Genomic DNA, 13171 nt, shown 5'->3' on the forward strand with positions numbered 1-13171 from the left:
ATGACTGATTTTAAACTATGTGATGTCATCTAGCTTTCAAAATTTCTAAAAGTAAGAAAATTGGCTCTTGCATGCTGATTTTATTATATATATATATATATATATATATATATATAATTTTTCCAGGCATCTCTTCCACAAGAATTTTGCAACAATTTTTCTCACATTTTCCAATACTTTTCATCATTCAGTAGAGACAAACTTTAAAAGTTAGAGCCCTGAATAAGAATTTTCCTGAAATTATCACAAGCAATGGAAAATAAGGCATTACAGCCCAAAATATCTCCCAACTCTAACTATAGAGCTCACTGCAGTGATTACTATAATACGCAGTGTGGCAGAGTTACAGTTGCCATGGTAACCATAAATTTGATTTTGTGGGGTTTGTGTGTACAAAATCTCAACTATAATACTGCCTTTACATTTTGTCTTTTTCAATTGCTGTACATGTACTTAGGTCCAAAATAGGTTACCTGAACTAAAGACAGAAATGTTGGTTGCTTTCTTCAAAGATTTCCTTAATACCTCAGCAATGCCAGAAATAATTCAGAAAGTGCATACATAAAAGTTATTTTTTATCTTACTTTAAACATAATAGGTGGATCTCTTCCAAATAGCTTTCACAATTCCTTGTAATAAAAATCCTCTCTGTATTGTTAGTTTTTGATCTATTCAAAATGTTTATGTGAGTTGGTGCTATTCCATGTAGATGACAGATAATGCATTTTTATCAATGTTTTGTTGGTTACCTTTCATTTTCTAATAATTTTTTATACACTATTTCTGAATAGATTATCTCTTGGCTTCAGTCTTTTAGTAGGACAAAGTGCATCTCATTACCTAAAATAGAATGCTTTAACTAATACCCATGATATAGTGACCATAGTTCTCTCAACCACTCTGCCTCTTCTGTTATTCTTTTCTATTTATGTGAGCTCTTTGGAACACTGGGAACTCATATTTCTATGGCTTTAATGAAAAGAAAGTTTCAATTGCTGTGACTATGAAGTCCTGGTAGGCTCTAGTTAGCCCTTACTCCCTATTATAGCCCTGTCTTGACATAGCAAGAAATGTTAGCTTTCTCATTAACTATAGAAGCACACAAAACTTTACGATTTTTTTTGGCTGTAGTGAATTCAAGGATTGCTTACTTCTTTCTTTTTTCCTTTGTGAGAGGTCAACAAGGATTTTCTACACCATTGTTTTGTCATGGCTAACAACAGCAGCAAATATAATTTAGCAATTGTTTCCACATCTTATATTATGGATAAGAAATGTTTGTTATTGTTCACTCAATAAACTTGAACACTATGCTGTTTTACCTTGAAGACTTTACATTGTCACAATTTTCCATTTCTTTAATGTAGGTAGTCAAAAATTGAAATTCTACCACTCTTGTCAGAGATCTAGAGTTGCTGATTATAGCTGTGCTTGACAAAATGTAGTTTTAATAATTGTCGGAATAAAAACATATAAAATAATATAATCTTAGGTCTTCGGAAAAGTCATGACGCATGTTTACAACAGATGGCACTAGTTCATTTTTGGAAGTTCTAGAGTCATTCGCATCTATGTTAGTGCTATGTCATTTGACAGCTGACAGTTCTAGCTTCATTTTTAAAAAATTGAGCAATTTGGTTGGATTTTGGAGATTTTACAACAAGTTGAAGATGGAAGACCAAACTGTGCATTTTTGCCATATTTTACTGTTTTACTTCCATAAAGGGAAGAACACGTGTCAAGCTTGTTAAAAGTTGCATAAACTTTATGGTGACAATGCTCTACAAGAACGTCAGTACCAATGATGGTTCACAAAATTCCATGCTGGTGATTTTGATCTCAATGACGCTCCTTGGTCAGGGAGGCCCATCAAGGTTGATGACGGCAAAATAACTAGTCAAACCCATGTTACATGACACGAGACATTGCAGAAACATTGAACATCCATCATTCAAGCATTCATGACCACCTGAAGAAGCTGGGATATGTAAGCAAGCTCGATATTTGGGTTCCACATGAACTCAAAGAAGTCCATTTGACAGCACATATAAATATCTGGAATATGCTCATTCAACATGAGGAAAACGATCCTTTTTTGAAGCGACTGATAACTGGTGATGATAAGTGGATTGTTTACAACAATGTGGTGTGCAGACAGTCTTGATCTTGAGGTGATGATTCACCTCAAACATCAAAAGCAGACACTCATCAGAGGAAGGTTATGCTCTCAGTGTAGTGGGATTTTAAAGGTGTTGTGTTTTTCAAGCTCCAACCAAGGAACCAAATGATTAATTCAAATGTGTACTGTCGGCAATTGGACAGTTTGAATGAATCCATCATTCAGAAATGTCCAGAGCTTGTTAATCGTAAAGGAGTTGTGTTCCATTGCAACAACATGAGAACACACACAAGTTTGATCATCAGTCAAAAATTACTGGAGCTTGGATGTGATTTGTTGCTGCACCCACCATACTCACCTGATCTTGCGCTATCAAACTTTGACGAGTTTTGCTGTCTTCAAAACTCCTTGCATGGTATAATGTTCAATTCAGATGAGGCTGTAAATCAGCACCTTGTTCAGTTTTTCACAAATAAAGACAGGTCCTTCTATGAGTGAAGAATTATGAAGCTCATTGAAAGATGGCAAAAGGTTATTGAACAAAACAGGCAATATATTATTAATTGATCTTTGTTCTTTATATAAATAAATGACCTTTGAAAAACATAAACAAAATACGTCATGACTTTCCCCAAAACCCAATAGTTATGCTGATGCCTGTTTGAATAGCAGGTTAACATGTGCTGTGATGTATTGCGCTAGATACAATTAAATAAAAATTTTGGTGAGAAGATGGCATAATTAACAAACTCAGTCATTTTGTAATAATGAGGTGATGACCATCACAAACTAGCAAAAGACTAGGGCAACATTTATTGCATCAACATGTCTGCATGTTTGGTGGTGTCAGTTATCCCCAACTATATGTGTATAATTTACCTGAATAATCTTCAGAAGCCTAAGTACTCTGAATTACTTGGGGTAAGCATGGTAAGATAAATTAATAAAATGTATTCATTAAAAAGATCACTCAGCAAACACTTATTGATAAATTTTTAGAGAGCTATATACCATATAAGTATCAAATATCCCAATGTTTAATTTGGAGTATGTCTATTAGTGAAATAATAACTTTTAAAGAGATGTGAGGATTGGCTCTGATATATGGCCTTGTTTAAGTTCATATTAAATGATAGTAAATATTAGATGAAAGAACAACCTACATGGTAGAAGGGACACAGTCCACTAAAACACATAGGAACCCTGGATAAAATATAATAACAAGAATAAAACAAAACTGTATACCAACCTTTCATCTAATTCTCACAATAATTCTATGATGACAATAGCAGTGAAATACCACTACAATCCTATTAAAATATCTAAAATGTTTTTAAAAATGAAAATGTTTTTAAAAATACCAATTACAAGAGAAGATGTGGAGCAACAGGAACATATATTCATCACTAGCAAGAGTGCAATCTGGTACAGTTACTTGGGAAGACTTTTTTTTACAAAGCTAAACATAAGATAACTATACAATTCACCAGTTAAGCTCCTAGGTATTTATCCAACTGATTTATAAACGTTTGTCCACACAAAAATATCCATGCAAATATTTACAGCATCCTTATTCATAACCATCAAAAACTAGAAGCAGCCAGGTTGTCCTTCAATATGTGAATGGACAGAATCTATACAATGGAATATTATTTAGCATTTAAAAAAATACATTATCAATCCATGTAACAGATGTAGGTATCTTAAATTCACATTGCTAAGTGAAATAAACAAGTCTAAAAAGGTTTCTTACTACATGTTTTCAATTATATAATGTTCAAAAACCCCCTGAAAACTATATAGATTGAAAATAGATCAGTGATTGTCAGGGACTTGAGGAAGGGGAAGAGTTGATGAGATGAAGGACAGGGAATTTTCTTTTCCTGTGTGATTTTATTTGTTTACTTAAGTAAATAAATAACTTTTTATTTAAAAACTCTTTGAGTTACAGAAAAATTACAAAAATAATACAGAGGATTTTTATATACCTACATCCAATTTTTCCTATTATTAACATTTTACTTTGGTATGGTATTTTTGTCACAACTAATGAGCCAATATTGATACACTATTATTAACTAAAGTCAATACTCTATTCAGATTACTTTCCTCTTCTTCTTTTTTTAATGTAATGGCATTTTAATGTCCTGGAATCTCGTCTAAGTTACTATATCACATTAAACATTAAGCAAAGCCAAGAGAACAAAGTCAACATTGAATTTGGTATCATGTTGATAGCATGCATCCTTAGGATAATGTAATAAAAATGGCACTTTATCTGTGTTTTGCCCTCCCCAAGCCGATAACATTAATCTAATCATTAGAAAAACATCCAATAAAACCCAAACTGAGGAACATCCTGCAAAATAATTGGGCAGTACTCCTTAGAAATGTCAAGCTCATCTTATCAAAAATGAGAAGAATCTCAGAAATTATCAGAGCCAAGAAGAACTTATGGAGACATAAAACTGAATGTAATGCGGTCTTCTGGATGGGATTCTGGAACAGAAAAAGAACATTAGATTAAAACTAAGGAAATCTTAGTAAAGTACAGACTTTATTTAAAAATAATGTGTTTATATTGGTTCATTAGTTGTGACAAATGTACCATTCTAATGTATAATACAATGTTATCAACTAAGAAATCTCAATATGAGGCACAGGGGAACTCTCTATACTATCTCTGCAATTATCTGTAAATTTAAAATTGTTCTATAATAAAAAGTTTTATTTAAAAAAAACTGTGATGAGTGAACTTAAACATCGAGATATTTTTTTAAATTGTCCAAAATATTAAAAGTAAATAGCAGAAACAAGATTCAAGCATAGGAGGAGGCTTATGGTCAAGATGGCGGATTAGGTAAATGCTTTACTTGCCTCCTCTCACAACAACATTAAAATTACAACTAAACTATAGAACGACCATCATTGAGAATTGCTGAAGACTAGCTTAACAGAGGTCCTATAATTAAGGACATACAGAAAAAGACATGTTGAGACTGGTAGGAGGAACAGAGATGTAGAACAGGCTGGTCCCACAACCACATGTGGCGTTTAAAAATTGAGAGAGATACCTCAGCTTTGGAGGACCCCTATGAGGAGTGAAGGGTCCCAGCCCCACACCACACTCTCCAGCCCAGGATTTCAGTGCCAGGGAGAGAGTTCCCATAATTTCTGTCTAGAAAACCAGCAGAGATTTTGACTGAGTGAAACTAGGGCAGATGTATTCCCAGGCGCTCCTCTGAAAGGGCCCACATGTGCACTTACTCACTAACAGACTCACTCACTCTGAGCTTCAGTGCTGTGGCATCAGCTCAAAAAGCACCAGGGAGGGAAGGCCGAGTGGTGCATTTGTTAAGAGTTGGCTTGGGAGCGCCAGCTCTGAGCAGCAGGGCTCCAGTTCTGATCCCACATAAGGACCACTGATGCTGCACCCTCTACAGCTAAGATGGTGAACAACAGCTTGACCTGGAGCTGAGCTGCCATGAGTGTCCATGACAGCATAGGCTGCAGTGGGGCTGCAGTGGGCTGCTGTGAGCTACCATGAGAGGCTGGCAACTGGCATGAGCGGCCTGCAGCCAGCATAGCTGCTATAAGCCGCCGTGAGCAGCTGTCCAATGGCCAGTGAGTGACTGCCTCAGCCAGGAAGAACGCAATGATAATACCAACATGGGCCAGTGAAGCAACGTCCTCCACAACTAGACAGAAGAACAAAAGGACAGCAATTTGTCTGTCCCCCTTCCCCAATTCCCCAACACTGTTCTCCTCCCCCAATTTCCCAATAAATAACCTTTTTAAAAAAGACACCAGGAACATATGGGGAAGAACTGAATTGTCTGGCTTTAAGACAAGGGTTGGAGGGGCAGCTTCCTACCAGACAGACGTGCTGGCAGAAGCTATTGTTCCTTTGTTGAGCTCTACTCACACCCAGCTTGCAGATGTCGGCAGGCGCCATATCTGAGTCTTTATCAACCTAGCTGACACAGTTCATCCTGCCCTGGTAATTCCCTGAGATCCCACCCTATCAAACTTGTGGGTCCACCCCAAAGTTGACAAACCCCAAACAAGCAGCATATGGCCTTGGTGTGCCCCATATCCCCTGCTAAGCAGCTCCAATTACAGCACTAGCAGCAGCTGGCCTCAGTTCACAGTTTAACTACTCCAAGGCACCTGCAAGGTCAGCACAGGTGGCAACCATTTGCCAATCACTTTGCAGCTCATACCAAATGGCCATGGGCAGAACACAAGCAGTGACTGACTTTGGCCTGCAACACAGCTACCTCCCCCCTTCACCCCCAAGAGGCCCCAGAAAAGGAAATAAATGAAATGGAAAAAAAGCCATTTACCAGATGCAGAGTTCAAAACACTGATTATAAAGATGCTCAATGATACCAGTGAGAACTTTAACAAGGAGATAGAAAGCATAAAAATGAAAATAGAAAACATAAAAAAGAACTGGTCAGAAATGAAGATTACAATAACTAAAATAAAGAATACAAGAGGCCGGCCGAGTGGCTCAGTTGATTGAGGGCTCGCTCAAGAGTTTGAGCTCTGAGCAACAGTGGTTCGATTGCCGGCCTGAGCTGAGCAGCCGCTGAGCTGCCAACAGGTGGCAGGATGGCTCAGCTTAAAAAAGAAATAAGTAAATAAAAACTAAAATGTCTTTCCTTTGGGCTGGCCAAGTGGCTCAGTTGGTTAAGAGCTCGCTCAAGAGTTTGAGCTCTGAGCAACAGCGGTTCGAGTACTGGCCCGAGCTGAGCAGCCGTTGAGCTGTCAACAGATAGCAGGATGGCTCAGCTAAAAAAAAAAAAAAAGAGTACATTAGAGGGAATCAATAGTAGATTAGATGAAACAGAGGACTGAATCAGCGATTTTAGAAGGTAAGGTAAGAGAAAACACCTAATCAGAACAGGAAAAAGAGAAAAGAATCCAAAAAAATAAAGAGAGTTTAATGGGCCTCTCAGACAACATCAAGTGTATCAATATTCATATCATTGGTGTACCAGAAGGAGAAGAGAAAACAAGGAATTGATAACCTATTTGAAGAAGTAACGATGGGGGAGGATCCAAGATAGTGCATTAGATGAAAGCTGTGCTTGCCTCATCCTGTGAACACATTAAAATTACAACTAAATTGTAGAACAATCAATCTGGAGAACCATCTGAAGTCTAGCAAAACAGAAGTTTTATAATTAAGAACATAAAAAAGAAGCCATGTCGAGATTGGCAGTAAGGGCAAAGACTTGAAAGGTCTGGCCCTAAACTTCGACATGGCGGTTGAGAATCAGAAGAGATATCTAGGTCTTGGAGGTACCCCTGGGAGAAGGAGGGACCCCAGCCCCACACCAGAATTACCAGCTTGGAGTACTGGTGTTGAGAAGAGTGGACCCCATAACATCTGGCTGTGAGAATCAGTGGGGATTGCAAAGATCCAGGTGAAACAGAAGGCTATAGGAAACCCAGACACCCTTTTAAAGGGCCCAGCACAGACACACTGACTCTCAGGCAATCACCCAGGGCTCTGACAGAGGGATGGTGACTTTGGGGTATTGGAGGCATATGGTGGTGGGAGAAGTGGATTGAGGTGTGTGGTTTCAGGATAAGGACTGGAGGAGAGTTGCCATTTTCACTGTGTTCGGTCCTCCTTCCGTGCAGCCAGCAGGTGGATGCCATCTTTTCTGTGTGGAGCCCTCCCTCTATGCCCACAACCAAATCTGAACCTGAATTGCTCTGGTGAGGTCTGCTGGAAACTTGCCCCACACAACTCTCCCAATGCTGGAGGCACTTTCTTGAAAAGCAGCCAGCCCTGCCCACATTGCACTCTTTCTTGGAAAACTGTTGGAGTCTGTGGGCCCCAGGTGGGTGACAACTGGCCTTGGTGTGCTCTGAGACTTTTGCTGAGCAGCTCCAGGCTCAACACTGGCACCAAACCAGAATCTACATTAACCTGATGTCCAAAGGTCTTCCCACACAAGCAAATCCCTGAGACCATGCCTCACCCAAATGGCATACCACATGAGGCTTTCTCAGTAAATACATCTTAAGGGAGTTGGCAGGTAATAGCAGGCTTCTGGATGTCCTGGCTTTTTGCAGAACTATCCCAGACCTGATATTGGTGGCAGACACCCTCAGTTCAAAGTGTGGCCTCTCCCACATGACTCTAGGTTTAACATAGAAAGTGAACAACCATGAATCATTTTGTATCTCTTACCAGGCAGTGGGTGACCTGGGTCTGCACTGGAGCCCCTCCCAAGAGGCCCCAGAACTAGCATATGTGGAGATTGGCTTTAGATCAAAGCAGAACACTGTCCAATTAGCCCCACAAGTGGTACATCCAATGGGTGGTTTCAATAGGCACCTGAGCCCGCTGGGGTGAATTCCATTCAATGGAGTAAGCCCCACACCCCACAACAGCCTATAAGTTGTGGATGTGGCCAAACCCCACAGCGTGTCAGCCTGAGAGGATCAATTCCACCCACTAATGTGCCAAGAGCAATCAAGCTTCAACTATAAGAGGAAGGCACACACAACCACACAAGGGACACTGCTGGAGCACCCAAAGCAGTTGGCCAGGGAGGCTGTGCCAGGGCCACACAGGGCACCTACTACGTAAGGCCACCTGGCCTAGACTGGGAGATGTAACAGATCTTCCTAATATGTAGAAACAAACACAGAGAGGCAGCCAAAATGAGGAAACAAAGAAATATGTTCTAAATTAAAAGACAGGAGAAAACTCCAGAAAAAGAGCTAGACGAAATGGAGGCAAGCAAAATCCCAGATACAGATACAATACTTATAAGGATGCTCAAGAAACTTAGTGAGAAGTAGCTGAAGACAAAGTACTAGAAAGCAACCAATCAGAACAGCAAAAAGAAAAAAGAATCCAAAAAAATAAGAATAGTTTAAGAGACCTCAGGGACAATATCAAACATAACATCATTCACATAATAGGGTTACTAGAAGGGAATGAGCGAGAGCAAGGGAGTGAGAACATATTTAAAGAAATAATGACTGAAAACTTTCCTAACTTGGCAAAGAAAATACACATACAAGTCCAGGAAGTTCAGAGAGTCCCAAACAAGATGAATCCAAAGAGGTCTACACCAAGATACACTGTAATAAAAAGGTCAAATGTTAAAGACAAAGAGAGAATACTAAATGCAGGGGGGGAAAAGCAACTAGTAACTTATAGGGGAACTCCCATAAGATTGTTAGTGGATTGTTCAACAGAAACTTTGCAAGCCAGAAGGGAACGGCAGGAAATATTCAAAGTGAGGAAAAGCAAGGCTCTACAACCAAGTCTACTCTAACTAGCAAGGCTAGCATTTAAAATTGAAGGACAGATAAAGACCTTCCCAGACAAGAAAAAGCTAAAGGAGTTGATCACCACCAAAACAGTATTATAAGGAATGTTACAGGGGCTTCTTTAAGATGGAAAAAAATAAAAATTATGAATAATACAATGGCAATACCTACATATCTATCAACAATTACTTTCAATGTAAATGGATTAAATACTCCAATCAAAAGACATAAGAGGGCTGAATGAATAAGAAAATAAGACTCTTATATATGCTGTCTGCATGAGACTCACTTAGATCAAAAGACACACACAAACTGAAAGTAAAGGGATGGAAAGAGATATTTCATGAAAATGGAAATTTAAAAAAAAAGCTGTGGTAGCAGTACCTACACCAGAAAAAATAAGTTTTAAATCAAAGGCTATAACAAAAGACAAAGAATAACCCAGTAATCCCACTTCTGGGTATTTATCTGAAGAAACAAAAAACACTACCTCGAATGGACATGTGCATCCATTCATTCACCGCAGCATTATTTACAATAGCTAAGATATAGTGGTAACGTGGGTGTTCATCAATGGATGAATGGATAAAGAAGAGGTGGTGCATATATATAATGGAATATTACTCAGCCATAAAAAAAGAATAAAATATTTCTATCTGCAACAACATGGATGGACCTAGAGGGTGTTCTGCTGAGCGGGGCATGTCAGACAGTGAAAGTCAAGTGCCATGTGATTTCATTTATATGTGGAGTCTACAGAATAAAGATAAGTGATCAAACAAAACAAAAACAGACTCATAGATACAGAGAACATTTTGATGGTTGCCAGTTTAGAGGAGGTTTGCGGGGATGGATGAAAAAGGTAAAGGGATTAGGAAGCACAAATTGGTAGTTACAAAACAGTCATGGAGTTGTAAATTACAGCATACAGAATATAGTCTATAATATTGTAATAACTATGTATGTATGGTATAAGAAGGGTACTAGCTTTATCAGGAGAATCACTTCATAAGTTATATAAATGTGTAATTACTATGTTGTACACCTGAAACTAATATAATATTGTATGTCAACTGTAATTGAAACATACAAAATTATTTAAAAAATAAAAAAAAAGTTTGAAAAGCTAAAAAGACATTTCAAACATAGGAATGATAGAGTCAGATTCTGAACTTTAACTATATCTCCATATAGTATTTTATATAAATCAAAGCTAAGAAAAAATAAAATAAAAAAGATGTCTGGATGCCAGAAGCAAAGACAGAACTAAATAAAATGCATGGGAGCCCACTGGCGTTTCATAGCTCAGGGCTCCAGCCTGACGACAATGCCCACATGCAGGCACTGGGTATGACTTTGATTCTGTAAGGCAGGAAGCAGAACAGAGACTCCTGCAGAAAGTGCAGAAATTTGAACTGTCTGTGAAAGGGGAATTAGAAAAAGTAAGGCTAGCCATCCAAGGTAGCTAGTGAAAGCATGCCCTCAACCTAGGCAAATCCTCGCTGACTTCAAATTTTCTGTGAGTGTTAAACAATATACCACCCTGATAGGGATTCTGAGTTGCCCCATGAGTTTCCAAGTGTTAATTTCAATCCATGACTCTTTTGCTGATTTAGCAGTTTTGTGATTAGAAAAAAGAGATGTAAGATCTTTTCTGCTCTAAAGATATGGTATGAGTCTGGTCCTCACAGCTTTGCTTGCCTGGTCAGCACCCTAAGAGGGACTGCATGCCAAGACTGGGACAAGAGGACAGAGAAACAACTAAAGCACATAAAAGTGCCCTGGTCCTCTGTGAGCTGCATCAGGAGCCTCCTTTCTGTCATGGCAGTTACCGTGTGACAATTGTAAAGGCTGAATGATCCTCCTACATGGCTTTATTATCCACTGAACTGCTCATTGATGGCAGGGCCAGATCAGCCCACCGTTGATTTCACACATAGTACAAACTCAATAAAATATGTTGCCCTGCAGGCCTGGCCTTTATAACTTGGAATGAGTCCCTAGTGGGAATGGGATAGAGCTTCATGTTGGCTATCTAGCCTCCTCCGCAAACTCACAGAAGATGACATTTTGTCTCAGTGTGCAAATTTGACCAAATGTTAAGCCTGTCAAAAATCATGTTTTTCTGTGTGGCTTGCTGTCACGTCAGGTGGAACACATAAAATTTGATCATGGGAAGGTAGTGTTAAGGGCAGTCTGTATCTGAGGTACCTAAAGTCAACTAAAACGTATTTTTTTAATCCTTGATGACAAAGCTCCATTCTCAGGTTATTGTCACCTTAATGCTTTGCAGACAAGCTCTGCGGATCAAAAACTTAACCTAAGAACCTTGCTTTAGCTGTAAAGATAACTAAGATACAATGAAGCCAGATTGTCATCCCAAGGTTGCACAGTTGCCAAGTTGATCAGTAGTTTCTGCCAGAAAATTCCACCCCTTCAATTCATTGTCAGTTATTATAGATACAGTACTTTACACTTCACAAGGCTGTTTGCATTTAAATGCATATATTAAGAAGGTAAATGGGGATTACTTTTTACTATCAGCTGAAGTTTTGAATGGCCTAGGAGGGTCCTGGGATGGAAAGACATTTTCAACACTGCTCCTTTCCATGCTGAGTCATTAGAGCAGTTCTCACCACAGAATGCACACACACCCAGCATTTCCAACCACAGACTCTGCCCCTGCATAGGCTTCAAGAAATGTGCATCAGGTTCTCAGATTGAAATCCTGTGTCTGAGGCACAGCCTTCCGAGAACTACCTAACAAAGAATAAAATCATAGGGTTTTAATTTTGAAATACATATTGGGCCCAGGGTCACAAACCCATCTCCTTTACAAAGCCTTGCTAACCTAAATAAAATAAATAAAATAAATTTATTTTAAAAATAAAAAGCTGAAGTAAGAGGTAACAGTGTTTATTTGAGACCAAAAAAAAAAAAAGAATTGCAATTCAGGAACATAGATTCATTCAAAACCCAAATTATGTCCCAAAGGCAAGTGGTTTTTATGAGATAGGGAAGAAAAGTGATTATGTGAATAGAGGAACTTCTATTGGTGTTGAGCTAAGTTACTCCTTAGCTATGCATGGCTGTTTATTGATTCTAAAGAACATCCAAAATGATCAGTTCTTGTGGTAAGGAGCTCTGTTTTCCTGTTAGCTTTACAAATGGTTGTTTGTATGACAATGTTGGTCTGACCCATTCAGACTTTACTTTGCCCAGTTCAAATATTCAAAGGTTCAGGAGCAAGGCATGCAAAGCCTTTCCCCTGGGAAGGTGGCCCTGGCTCCATTTTGAAATGACTCTGATTATATCAATTTTCACAGCCTGCATAGGTGACCTGACCCTTTAGATGATGAGAGTATTTTGCATACTTGTTGCTTACTTGGACTTTGGGCACTTCAGAAAGACTCTCATATTAAACATCTTGTTCATCTATGCAACCCATCTGATGCTTAACACAGGATGATTTATACTGGGAAAAGCATGAGCTGAAGTGGGGTCTGGGGTTGAACGATTCCCATTCCTCGTTGGGTCTTTTACCTTCAGGAAAATGTCTCTGGTGCTGACCTTTCTCCAGGACCATGGATCCAACAGCACATTGTGTGGTTTTGCTCATGTCTTCCTCTTATGTCAATGTATAAAGCCATTTTGATCTCCGGTCTTAGGATCATCTCCAGAAGTCTCCACCCTTAGTTCACACCCCATTCTTCTTTACAAGCAGAGGGAAAGATAATGGCCACACCG

The sequence above is a fragment of the Hipposideros armiger genome, unplaced genomic scaffold, assembly GCF_001890085.2.
Source record: "Hipposideros armiger isolate ML-2016 unplaced genomic scaffold, ASM189008v1 scaffold_574, whole genome shotgun sequence".
Lineage (NCBI taxonomy): Eukaryota > Metazoa > Chordata > Mammalia > Chiroptera > Hipposideridae > Hipposideros > Hipposideros armiger.